Below are 13,880 nucleotides of genomic sequence, written 5' to 3'. Positions count from 1 at the left end.
TATCATAATATTTCAGAGAAAAACAGAATCTTGCTGTTATAGGTAATCTGAACAGCCTAATTATGGATGACTCTATAATTTCTTTTTGCCTTCTTAAGATATTGGATTTTTTTTTTCTTGAGACGGGAGTCTTGCTGTGTTGCCCAGGCTGGAGTGCAGTGGCACGATCTCACCTCACTGCAAGCTCCCCCTGCTGGGTTCACGCCATTCTCCTGCCTCAGCCTCCTGAGTAGCTGGGATTACAGACACCCGCCACTACGCCCGGCTAATTTTTTTTTTTTTTTTTTTTTGAGACACAGTCTCGCTCTGTCGCCCAGGCTGGAGTACAGTGGGGCAATCTCGGCTCACTGCAATCTCTGCCTTCCAGGTTCACGCCATTCTCCTGTCTCAGCCTCCCGAGTAGCTGGGACTACAGGCGCCCCCCCACCACGCCCAGCTAATTTTTTTTGTATTTTTTTAGTAGAGACGGGGTTATCACCATGTTAGCCAGGATGATCTCGATCTCCTGACCTTGTGATTAGCCTGCCTCGGCCTCCCCAAGTGCTGGGATTACAGGAATGAGCCACAGCGCCCAGCCTCAAGATATTGAAAACTTTTATTCCTGGTTGACTGGGGCCTGGGGACATCTAGTAAATAGTTTTAAGTTGGCTGGGTGTGGTGGCTCATACCTGTAATCCCAGCACTTTGGGAGGCTGAGGCCAGCAAATCACTTGAGGTCAGAAGTTTGAGATCAGCCTGGCCAACATCATGAAACATCACCTCTAGTAAGAATACAAAAATTAGCCAGGCGTGATAGTGCATTCCTGTAATCCCAGCTACTCGGGAGGCTGAGGCAGCAGAATTGGTTGAGCCTGGGAGGTAGAGGTTGCAGGGAGCCAAGATTGCGCCACTGCACTCTAGCCTGAGTGACAGAGCGAGACTCTGTCTCAAAAAAAAAAGGTTTAAAGTTTAGTTTTAGAGATAAATATTCTTTTTTGTTTGTTTTGAGACAGGCTTTCCCTCTGTCACCCAAGCTGGAGTGCAATGGTGCAATCATGACTCACTGTAGCCTTGACCACCTGGGCTCAAGTGATCTTCTCACTTAAGCCTCATAAGTAGCTGGGACTAATTAGCCAGGGACCATGCCTGGTTAATTTTTTATAGAGATGGGATCTCGCTGTATTGCTGCAGCTACTCTGGAACACCAGGGCTCGAGAAATCCTCCCGTCTTGGCCTCCCAAAGTACTGGGATTACAGGCATGAGCCACTGTGCCCAGCAAGATAAATATTCTTTTTTTTTTTTTTTTTTTTTTTGAGGCAGGGTCTCACTCTGTCACCCAGGCTGGAGTGCAGTGGCGTAATCTCGGCTCATTGCAGCCTGTACCTTCTAGGGTCAAGCGATCCTCCTATCTCAGCCTCCCAAGTAGCTGGGACTACAGACGTGCACCACTACACCTGGCTCATTTTTTTTTTTTTTGAGACAGAGTCTCGCTCTGTTGCCCAGGCTGGAGTGCAGTGGCATGATCTCGGCTCACTGGAAGCTCTGCTTCCTGGGTTCATGCCATTCTCCTGCCTCAGCCTCCTGAGTAGCTGGGACTACAGGTGCCTGCCACCACGCCCGGCTAATTTTTTTGTATTTTTAGTAGAGACGGGGTTTCACCATGTTCACCTGGCTAATTTTTAAATTGTTTTGTAGAGATGGGGTTTCACCATGTTGCTCAGGCTGGTCTCAAACTCCACTCTTGAGCTCAAGTGATCTGCCTGCCTTGGCCTCCCAAAGTGCTGGGATTACAGGTGTGAGCCACCATAACTGGCTTGAAATAAAGATTCTAAATAGCAGAAAACAAAACAAAGTAGCCCTGCTACATGCTAACGTGAGTGGTGCAGATCCTAAGTATTATAGCATTTTATTGCATAGAGACGTCCCTGAGCTGGGCTATTGTAGTCAAGACAGGTAGCTAGGACTGAGAAGAGGGTATTCCAGCTGGGAGGCAGTGGGTTTGCATGTACAGTGGCAGGGATGTTAGCTATAAGTCGTGGATTCTGTACGTTGAGGAGACAGTCTGTCAAACAGCTGCGTACACAAGAGTGAGTTGGAGATTAGGTGGGAAATGTAGGTTAGGATCAGATCAAACACCCTGAGTTCTTTGAATCTGTTCTTTATACAGAGATGGCAGTGAAAATGGAAGAGTCATTGAAGAGACTCTGTAAAGGAGAAAGCCAAGGACCTGGTGACCAAACGTGAGGACTGAGAGGGAAGAGTCAAAGGTTTTGAGTTAGGGCAAGAACGATACAGTATTACCCCCTTAGCCAAGGGGGTACCTTCTAAAACTCCCAGTGGTTCCCTGAAACTGCGGATAGTACTGAACCGCAATCTGAACTGTTTTTTTCCTATATATACATGCCTACAATAATGTTTACTCTCTAAATTAGGCACAGTAAGAGATTAACTACCATAACTAATAATAAAATACAATTATAACAATATGTCAGCATCACAACTCTTGCACTTTGGGGCCATCATGAAGTAAAATAAGGGTTCCTTGAACACAAGCACTGTGACACCTCTACAGCCAACCTGATGATAGAGATGCCTACTAAGTGACTAGCAGGTGGTTAACATCTGCAGCATGGACAAACTGGACAGAGGGAGGCTTCACATTGAAGGTAGGTGGATTGGGATAGCGTGAGATTCTATCACACTGCTCAGAACAGCATACCATTTACAACTTATTGTTTATTTCTAGAATTTTCCATTTAATTTTTTCAGACTGTGGGTCAAAAAAAGAAAAGGGAAACTGTTGATAAGGGTATGTGTCAGGGACTGGTGTACTATTATTATTACAAACAGGAAAGTCGGAAGGGAGAGGTCGAATGAAGTGATTCCAGAGATCCCTGAAGCTTTTTCTAAAAATTTCCAATTTCTCTGAGTAACTCCTGACTAGACAATACTTCCCTGCATTCTTTCCCCTCTCCTATGAGTAGAGCCTGGCAGGACAAAGTCTAGAGTATGAGAGGGCATTTGGAGCCCATGAGGTCACCAGGCTAAATCCCCTCATTTTACTGATAAGCAAATTGAGGACTTCGGATATTGTGGCTTCCCTTAAGGCTACAGAGCTAGGCTGGCCTCTTGGCATTATTTTCTGAAATTCTTGTAATAAAGGTTACTGTATATCAATCCTGCTTACTGGCAAAGTGAGCCCTTTGTTTCCCTGCCATATTCATTAGTTATATTATTTTTATTTTAGAAACAGGGTCTTGCTATGCAGGTCCAGGCTGGCCTAGAACTCCTGGGCTCAAGTGATTCTCCTGCCTCAGCCCCTGGAGTAGCTGGGACTGTAGGAACTGTGCCCGACTCAGTTATTGGCTTAATGCCTCAAGCCGTTTTTCACCGTCCAGATTCAGATGCATTAATAATTAAAACAAGTCGTTTTGAGGATTCTGGTTTTCCTTTATCTGTACACCGAGACGCAAACCTTAGAGTAGCACACTACGGACATTCATGCCAAACCCGGCCGCGTCTGCTCTCTCGTGATGCGCCTGAACTGTTTGAAGCGAACGGGATTGATTAACAATTTATGAAGGGAATGGGATTAATTAACAATTTAAGCTCGAGGATTCTTACTGGGAGCCGACTCCCCAGGTTTTGAAGTAAAGGATGTGTGGTGGAGACTAGTAAAGGAATTGCTTCCTTTCTTTGCTCCTCTGAATCCCATTCCCAACGACGTCTCACGCCTGGAGCCCTGAATTGGTGTGTGACTCCTACCCCGCCCGAGGAAAATGAGATTATGCCAATGTCTTGAATGAGCGCGGTTGTTTTGAGGTCTACACTTTAGCGGGAACCTGGGGAGAGTGCCTTCTTATTCCCCGACCCCGCCCAAGGCTCTCTTCACTTTCCCCGCGGGGGTCCTCTCGGTTTCTCTCTCCCATCCGCCGGATTCCCGCCTTTCCTCCCACGCATATTTACTTAAGGCCCAGGGGTTGCACCCCGCCCGCCGCTCCTTCGGGGGCGCGGTCGAAGAGCTCCGAGGGCGGGGCTGATCGAGCCTATATTCGGGCGTGGCCGGCGGTGATTGGTGAGGGCGGGGCCTGCCGCAGGGGGCGGGGCCTACAGGTTTGGCCCCCGCAGGGAGCGCAGCCGGCGCCGCTGGGAGGTGGTGGCACGACGCAGGTCCTGGCCGAGTGTGGCGCAGCAGTGGCGGTGCTTCCCGTTCGCCACGCGCCGGGGGTGGGTCCCCGAAGGTAAGCGTGTGGCTCATCGAGCTTGCGCGAGGAAGCCTGGCGGAGAACAGCCCGGGCACTGCGCGGGCCAGGTGGAGGGACCCCGGGGGCGCGGGAGGCAGGTGTGGTGTGATGGGCCCCAGTGCCGTTTCCGCGCCCATCAGGAGCGCGGGGCGGGGCGCGCGGGCGGCCCCTCCTGTGAACCCCTGAGAGGAGACGCCGGTTCCACACCCAGGCATGCTGCGGCTTCGCAGCACTCATTCACTGCCCTTGGTCCGAGACAGGAAATGTTTGAGTTGTTCCACACACATCCCCTCTAAATGTCGGGAAGTCTCAGGTACTGTCAAGTTTGTATATCTTTAAAATATATTTATAGTTTGTGGTTCAGGACAGGAGGAGAAACCCGATAGTGAGTTTGCAGTGGGGCTTTACTTTTACTTTGTGTTATTCAGTTTGTAAGGAAGGTGTAGTAGAAACGGGACTGTTACTTAAACATGGACAGCAGGGGTTACATAGGGAGTGTATCTTGGAGATGAAGCACGCAGACTTTGGAGCTGGAGTCATGGTTTTGAATCTATTTATTAACTGAGAAAACTTGGGCAATTTGGTTAGCTTTTCTATGCCTTAGTTTTAGCGTATGTAAAATGGAGATAATGATAGTTCCAAACTTACAGCAGTTTTTGAAGATTAAATGAGTTAATACCTGGCTCATAGTCCACAATAAACTTTGGCTGTTTTCTTTATTATGCATTCAGATGAGCATTAATGTCAAGAATTGCCATCACCAGATATACGTGCTTTCTTTCCTCAGAGCTGTTGCTAGAAATGCTTGGGGATTCCTTTGGAACAGTTTTCTTAGACCAAGTTTCACAAGAAAAGGTCTCTTTTCTTTCACTAGGGGTGTTACCTGATGTGATCATCCACCTTGTTCCAAATCACATCCACAGAAACCTCAGAGTCTTGAAGGCTGTTCTAAAACAGGGATGAAAAAAGAGGCAGCGCCTTTACGGTGAATGTAGCCTCATTTTAAGCACCAAGTTCAGGCGGGTTTGTTTAAAAGCAGTTCATATCGCTTTATACAGAACATTTAAGTTGTGTTATTTTGGGTGGATGCTTATTTGTACTATTATTGCAAACCTAAGTAAAACAGAGCACCCCCAATACATAAATAAACATCATAGGAACCGTAGCTTGCTGCAGGGAATCTCAGAATTGAAAGGAATCTGAAAAATCAGACCAGCTGGTCTTTACAGATAAGGATGAGGCCAAAGACTCAGAACCAATAAATGGCGGAGCTTAGGCTAGAATTCAGCTCTGCTGATCAACAAAGTATAAAATCAAATGATGATATTATTTCTAGTTTTGATGATAGTTACTATCTTTATTTTTGACAGTTTTATGGTGCTGTGAATGGCTTTCCTCTCCAGCAGTATCCTGCTTGGTAGCTTAATTGCATGATTCATAATCTTTCTTCAGTACCTTTGATTTAAATCACAAGTCTCAAAGTTGCTACATTAATTATTGCTTTGAGAACAAGATGATTGTCTTCTTAAGCTTTGTACAAACATGTTCTAATGTGCTTTGGTTTTGTCCTTTTAAAATGCAGTCCTCTTCTCCCATGTAGGGAATGTAAACAGCCAGTATAAACAAATTGACCCACTAGGCAGTTTTTTATCGCCGTTTTATTGGTGAAGTTTTCTTGATTGGGTAGGATAGAGTCAGGAAGTGGAACCCTGAATGCTCGCCCAAGGAAATAGGACTGGGTCCCAAAGAGGTATGTCGCAATGTGGCTGCTAACTTCAAAAGCATTGTGGAGTGAAATTATTTTAAGCTATTGTTTTGTTAGTTGCTGACTCTTCCCCAGCTCTTTGTATAGCTCACTCCTTCACCTCTGGGTGTTTGTTTAGATGTTACCTTCCTATTTAAAATTGCATACAACACCACACTTATATATTGACCTGTTTATTTACTTATTCATTATCTGTTGTCTGACGAGCGTAAGTTCCATGTGGGTAAAGTTGTTTGCCAGTTGTGTTCACTGTTGTATCCTAAATGCTTGAAAATAGTGCCCGGCACACAGAGGTACCAAATTCATGGATCTGATGCGGACATTTCCGACAAGACTAGTAATTAGTTAAGCTAATTCACTGTCATTTTGCCCTATTTTCCCTTCCTTCCATTTTATTTATTCCTAGTTACCCAGGAATAACATCTTGAGGCAATGTTAATTCTTTCTTTTACCTTTGTACCCCACATGCAAATAGCTACCAAGTTATTTCATCTGTCACTTTTTTTTTTGCAAACCTGCCTCTCCTGTTGTTGCCAAGCCCATTTCTTCATTCCCTTCCATTTGACACCTACAGCACTGCAGTTCCCTTTTCAAGTGCCTTCACATCCTTACCTGCAGAATGAAATCCAGAGTGAAAAACCTGACATTCAGAATTCCCTCCAACATGATTTCAAGCCCACTTTTACAGTCTGTATCTCCTATAGATGAAGAGAGTGAGTTCCAGTTTAGATTTGTAAATATGACAGTAGAATAAGGCTTTAAATGGTGATGCCCTATAAAATCCTTTAAATGGTGATGCCCTATAAAATGAGTGTTGCTTCATGACAGTTTCTCTTTCTGTTTTTATTGATGAGTTGATCTTTTTCTCCGACGTGGGCGGGGATTTAGACATAGTGGACTAGTGGCTGTTCCCTGTTTCTAGTAAGAACTTCTGCTGCCCTTTCTGTTTTGAGTTCCCATTCTTCAAACCCCCCTCACATGCGGCCCCTGCCACCCCCTACCAAATATCTAGGTAAGTTCAGTTGGAAGTGGCTTTTTCTTCCTCTGAGTGCTGGTGACTTTCGTAGAGAATTTAGCACAGTCTACTTTGAATTCGAAATCTTAGGGCATTGGTCTTTATTTTTTTCATGTCCTGGAGGACAAGAAGCATGCACACACACATTTCAGTTTCTTTTAAAGGAAAAATAAGACCCACACCTACTTATCTGCTTCTTTTTTTTTTTCTTTTTTTTTTGAGATGGAGTCTTCACTCTGTCGCCCAGACTGGAGTGCAGTGGCGCGATCTCAGCACTCTGCTCCCTCTGCCTGCCGGGTTCATGCCATTCTCCTGCCGCAGCCTCCCGAGTAGCTGGGACTACAGGTGCCCGCCACCACGCCCAGCTAATTTTTTGTATTTTTAGTAGAGGCAGGATTTCACCGTGTTAGCCAGGATGGTCTCGATCTCCTGACCTCATGATCCTTCCACCTCAGCCTTCCAAAGTGCTGGGATTACAGGCGTGAGCCACCGCGCCCAGCCTCTTAACTTTTTTAAATAAACATGAACTTAAAATTATATCAAACAGAACTTTAAATCGTTAAATATTGAGCTTCAACAATTATTTCTACAGTATAGACAAATGAAGAAGATAACAAGGAAAATGTCAGTACTAAGTAAAAAGATTCAAATGAAGACACTGAGGTCTGGATTTATAGAGGGGAGTGGGTGTAGGGAGCGCAGCATATCCAAAACGCATGTGGATGGACAGGCAGATGTTTTTAAAAGTACACAGTAAATTCGGAAAACCATCAGGAGAGGACAACTTTATGGAGCAATATCTGCAGCTTAGGATTTTGTGGAGTCTTATTCCTAAAATATATTTTGTTTTTTAATCTCTAGGCACATGTAATACTGTTTCTTTGCTTTGTTTCTGTACAAGATAGGACTGAAGATTCTCTTTCTCTCTGGTCTGCAGAAAGTAATTTACTTTCCTTTCATTGTTTGATCTTAAAAAAAAAGTTCATACCTTTTTCCTGATTGTCCTGGATATGTGGAGAAAGGTATATATGCCAGAAGTTTTTAGTCCTTCAGAAAAAGGTGGTAGATATGAGATACTTGAGTTTACTATTGTTGAAGTTTACAATTTTACTAAGTTTGATATCAGCATTTAACACATTTTGCGGAATTTTATATTACAAGCATATCCTTGCACATATTCCCGTTGAGTCAATGATTTTATTTTACTTGTGACTCTTTCAGATTAAAACTTTACTCAAGAGCTTGTGTAAATGTTTCTGTCACTTAATTTTATCTTTTCTCCTGTGGCCTTCCAAACCTTAACTGAAGTTTTTCCATTCTAGGGCATACATTAACTTGTTTTCATTCAGGTGCTTATAGATATAGGTCTAAATTTATTTTACTATTCCTAGGATGAAGCAGCAGTTTCTGTTGTTAGATAGGGGGACAATATATATATACACATTTTATATATATACATTTTATACATATACACATTTTATACATATGTATGTATAAAATTAGGGATATATATGTGCCCTAATTTTTGAAATGTTAAAATATTAAAGTAAAATTCTGCATGTTGTCTTTACTAATAACATAGCCACTGTAAGGTCAGGATTTGAAATTAAGTAGTGTAATTTAAATAAGTATTATAATTTAAATATGCAATTGGTTGTAATTTTTGTGCTTTGGGAAGTTTTTAGTAATGTGATAATAGTTTCAGTGTCAGAAGAATTTGGAAAGCAAATATTTACTTTACAGTAAAGTTTCCTTTATCACACTACATAAGCATCTGTGTTTATCCTGAGATCTCCTTGATTTTATAAAGCCTTAGTTAAGTGTATTATCAGATAGAATCATTCATAAAAATAATAAAAAATGAGGGTACAGATGCTGATATACCCCCAGCACATGGTAAATACTACGTATCATTAAATAGTAAATCTATGTTTTAAGGGAGGATTTTATTAAGATATAGCATATTAGTACATATTTGGAGTGATCCAGTGAAGAGGCAGAAATTGATGATTCAGGAGATTGATGAAGGAATAATGAGGCATTGGTCACTGAAGATTTCACTAGCACACTTTGGCAAGTTGGAATTTCTAAATGTCTCTCTCCACCTGTTTAATAAATCAATGAAAGGTTTTATTAGGGCCTTCTAAGTGTATGGCAGTCAATAAGTCACAGTCCCTACACCCTAGTCAGGGAGGCTCTCAATAAGCAAGCAACTGCAATCCTAGTTGCAATCCATAAATGCTGAAATGGAAATAAACAACATGATGAGGGAAGATTAACTTGGGGAGGGAGCACATTAGGGTGACCGTGAAGTTTGTTGGAAGAAGTGACTTTTGAACAAGGCGTTGGTGTGAAGAGCTGATGAGAGAGTGTCCCAAACAGAGGGGCCACTGGTACAAGAGACGAGATGGGAAAGGGCTTGGAACGTGTGCGAAATACGAAGGAGGTTGTTCTGGCGTGTGTCTAGTGAACAAAGAGGCCAGAGGCCCTTGTGGGTACAGCTGGAGACTTATGCAGAGTAACATTAGGCCCTGTGAGGGATTGAGTCTGTCAGCAATAATCCACAGTTTGGATTTTATTCTAAGGGTGGTGGGAAGCCGTGGAAAGGGGTTAGGCAAGCAGTGAAATGATCAGATTTACAGTGATAAAAATAAATTGGTCTGGCTACTGGGGAGAAGATGGATTGGAGGGAGTTTAGAATGGAAGCAGAGAGCAGGTTGGAGGTTCTCCCAAGAGACTCTATGAGACATGATGGTGATTTTTGTCTTTTTGGGTGTTGTTTTGTTGGGCCTGGACAATCTGAATTCTGCCAACCTCTTCAGTTCAGAACCAGCTTGACCCTAGGCCCCATCACTCTGCCAGTCACCACAGTCCTCTAGGAATTTGCCTTGGGAGTATTGTATGTTCACTTTTGCCTGTAAGATATGCTTGGAGTGTGCCTACAAATGGAAAAACTTGGGAGTTTTGGAATAGAGCAGGCATTCTGGTGGTTGAGAACCCAAGATAGTGACCTTGGGAGGCTGAGAACGATAGGACAGCCTTGCTGCCACAGCTACCATCTCTACTAGTCAGTTCTGGACCAAGTAGAGGGACATGGCATGGCTGGAGTAAATTTAGGACCTTCCTCCTATCCTAGCAGTATTTTGTTTTGTTTGGTTTCTTAAAGAGACGGGATCTAGCTCTGTCACTCAGGATGGGAGTGCATTGCTGCAATCATAGCTCACTGCAGCCTGAAACTCCTGGGCTCAAGCTATCATCCGGCCTCAGCCTCCTGAATAATTGGGATTAGAAGCATGAGACACCATGCCTGGTTTATTTTAGCAGTTTTATCCTATATGGAGAAAACAAAGGGCTGTCAGTGGTTACTTCCACTTCCTCACCCAGGCCCTTTTCTAAATGTTTGTAATAAAATGGAGCTGGCTCATGTGACTTTAGTTGAGCTTCTTGGACACTCTTCTCAAGTTGTTGGTGCACAACACTCTTCTTCAATACTGTTTTAGTGCCAACATTGGCTATTTTGCATGTACTTTATTTTTAATTCATATATCACTTTTATCAAGAATCGGATAAATAAAAGGTGCTTAAATAGAGATGTAGTAAACCTAGGAAAAACTGGGACTGCTTTGTGATTACAGAATGTTGGAAAAATCAAAGATGGGGGTGGAGTGGGAATTAGAGGAAGGATGTATCAGTAAGAAAGGAAAACAGGAAAAGTTGTAACTGATTCATCATGTGATGTGTGAGGGAAGAGGAGGGGAGAAGATTACTATGTATCTTTCATTGGTAGAGCCTGTTGACTTTTTTAAAAATCTGTTCTGCAGTGAATTTAATTTACAGATGTGACAAAGATGTCCTTTGTTTCTGTTGAAACATTTGGGATGTGTTTGGAGCTAGTGTCCTGAGAGGCAGAAATAAACATACACAGACTATATATACTCTTACAGTAGACTTTCAGTAAAGTAAGCAGTTAGTTTGGGGTTAGAATTTGCTGGGAAGGTGCTTTTTATGTAATTTAAAATGAAACCTATTCATAGGGTCTATTCCCTTCTCAGAAATAGTCCCATCCCAATTCCTTTTTTTATTTACTGGGTCAGTTCCCCTTGCCATGCCCAGGGTTTGTGTATGGTTTTTTTTTTTTTTTACTTCATAGCTAAATTAGGAAGGCACAGAGTTCCCCATATATCTGTGTCACCACACATGTACAGCACCCCCAGTTGTCAATATCCCCCACCAGAGTGGTACATATGTTATAATCGGTGAACCTACGTTAACACATCGTAATAACCCAAAGTCCATAGATTCCATTAGGGTTCACTCTTGGTGTTGTACATTCTGTGGGTTTGGACAAATGTATAATGACATGTGTCCATCATTACAGTGTCACAGAGTATTTTCACTGCCTTAAAAATCCTCTGTCTAGTCATCGTTTCACCCTGTGTCCCAGCCCCTGGCAGCTGTTGATCTTTTTACTGTTTTCATAGTTTTGCCTTTTCTAGAATATCGTATAATTGGAATCATGCAGTATGCAGCCTTTTCAGATTGGCGTCTTTCACATAATGATACACATTTAAGATTTCTCCATGTCTTCGTATGGCTGGATAGCTTATTTCTTTTTAGCACTGAAAAATATTTCATTGTCTGGATGTACTACAGTGTATTAATCTATTCACCTATAGTAGGGCATCTTGGTTGCTTCCAAGTTTTGGCAATTATGAGTAAAGTTGCTAGAGACATCCATTTACAGGTTTTTGTGTGCACGTAGTGTTTAGCTTCTTTGGGTAAATATCAAGGAGTGCAGCTTCTGGATTGTATAGTAAGAATATGTTTAGTTTTGTAAGAAACGGCCAAACTGCCAGCGTGGCTGTACCATTTTTGATTCCTACCAACAGTGAATGAGAGTTCCTGCTGTTCCCTATCCTCACCAGCATGTGATGTTGTCAGTGGTCTGGATTCTGACCATTTCTGAAAAGTATGTAATGGTATCTCATTTTAATTTGCATTTCCTGGTGACATTATGTGGAATATGCTTATTTGCATTTGCCATCTGTATATCTTCTTTGGTGAGGTGTCTGTTAAGGTATTTTGTCCATATTTTAATCAGATTGTTTTCTTGTTTTTTAAAGAGTTCTTTGTATATTTTAGGTAACAGTCCTTTATTGGCTGAATCTTTTGCAAATGTTTTCTTTTTTTTTTTTTTTTTTGAGAAGCAGTCTCGCTCTGTCAAGGCTGGAGTGCAGTAGTGCGATCTCAGCTTACTGCAGGCTCTGCCTCCCGGGTTCACGCCATTCTCCTGCCTCAGCCTCTGGAGTAGCTGGGACTACAGGCACCCCCCACCATGTCCAGCTAATTTTTTTGTATTTTTAGTAGAGACGGGGTTTCACCGTGTTAGCCAGGATGGTCTCGACCTCCTGACCTTAAGATCCACCCGCCTCGGCCTCCCAGAGTGCTGGGATTACAGGTGTGAGCCACGATGCCTGGCCTATTTTTGTTTTTTAAGATAGGGTCTTGCTCTGGCACCCGGCCTGGAGTGCAGTGATGCGATCTTGACTCACTGCAACCTTCACCTCCTGGGCTCAAGCGATTCTCCCACCTCAGCCTCCTGAGTGGCTGGGATTACAGGTGCATACCATCATGCTAGGCTTGTGTGTGTGTGTGTGTGTGTGTGTGTGTGTGTAGGAATTTTATAGTTTTGTTGTTGTTGTTGTTGTTTTGTTTGTTTTTGAGACACAGTGTTGCTCTGTTGCCTAGGCTGGAGTGTAGTGGTGCAGTCTCGAGGCTAACTGCACTCTCCACTTCTGCCTCTTGGGCTCAAGTGATCCTCTGGCCTCAGACTCTCAAGTAGCCAGGACTACAGGTACATGCCACCATGCCTGGCTAATTTTTAAAATTTTTTTGTGGAGACAGGATCTCACTATATTTCCCAGGCTGATATCGAACTCCTAGGCTCAAGGGCTCTTCCCGCTTTATTAGCCTCCCAAAGTGCTGGGATTACAGGCATCAGCCATCACCCGGCCTACTTTTGCAATTTATGTGCATGGCTTTTCTTTTGTATCTTCCTTGACCAGCCTTGTTAGTGCCCTCCTTTAGGTGCCATCGTTTCTAAACACCCAGTACCCTGTTCCCCTGCTGAGGAAAACTTGTAGCTCTTCACAGGCCAAATTCCTTCCTTTTGGGACATGTTTGTTCTTACTTCCCTTTATGCCTTGGTGTGAATCACCAACTCACTCTCCATGCTGTATTGGGTAAGAATGGGAAATGATACTTACGAGTATATCTACCTTCTAATCTGAGTAGGGTCCTCTAGTCAATATCAAACAATCTTTATGATGGGTTAAGGAAATATGGTTCAGAAATTCTCTCTATTTTTTACAGGTGAAAGCAGAAGAGTCTTTTGACTTTTTTCATAAAAAAATTTTTTTTCACTGCCCTGAAACAAAGATAGGCAAGACCCAAGGACGGTAATTAGCATATGATAGACAAAAAGATGGACACAATGATGAAGGAAAACATCCTTTTTAAGAAAAGTTTTAATGGTCACCTATTGTAAGCAATATTTGAATCAGTAACATTTTAACATAACAAGAATTTGGGCAATTTTTTATCATAGAGTTTCACCCATATTGGTATTTTTTTACAGACCCCAAACAAAAAAATTTTAAGTCTATGGATGCTTTTTTAAAAAAGATGAATTTTCCCCCTCCTTTTAAAAAAACTGTATCCTTGATAGTGTCTTTTCCTGTGTCCTTCCTATTTCATAATTAGCCCTTGGTTGTCATTGTGATGGGGCCAACACTCAGAGCCTGCTGTGGACCAAGCTCTCAGTTAGATGTTTACATGTGACGTTTTTTAAGAAAGCTAAGCCGGGCTCCTGACAAA

General features: G+C 42.8%; 1 protein-coding gene across 8 annotated transcripts in view; it reads left to right on the top strand.

Moving 5' to 3' along the window:
- Positions 1–13,880, top strand: part of LOC105482178 (serum/glucocorticoid regulated kinase family member 3) — a 195,047-nt gene that overhangs the window by 100,345 nt on the left and 80,822 nt on the right. Inside the window, exon 1 of one of the 8 annotated variants that reach the window (XM_011742163.3) lies at positions 4,106–4,221. The exons of 5 other annotated variants lie outside the window; for them this stretch is intronic. The gene's annotated coding sequence lies outside the window, so the exon portion shown is untranslated. Of the gene's footprint in view, positions 1–4,105; positions 4,222–4,329; positions 4,538–13,880 lie in introns of those variants that run through there. 2 more of the 8 variants (XM_011742162.3, XM_011742166.3) reach the window with 2 other exon arrangements.

The sequence above is a fragment of the Macaca nemestrina genome, chromosome 8 (assembly GCF_043159975.1).
Source record: "Macaca nemestrina isolate mMacNem1 chromosome 8, mMacNem.hap1, whole genome shotgun sequence".
Taxonomy (NCBI): domain Eukaryota; kingdom Metazoa; phylum Chordata; class Mammalia; order Primates; family Cercopithecidae; genus Macaca; species Macaca nemestrina.
Note: the sequence above shows the minus strand (reverse complement) of the source record. Positions and strands in the feature narration are given on the sequence as shown.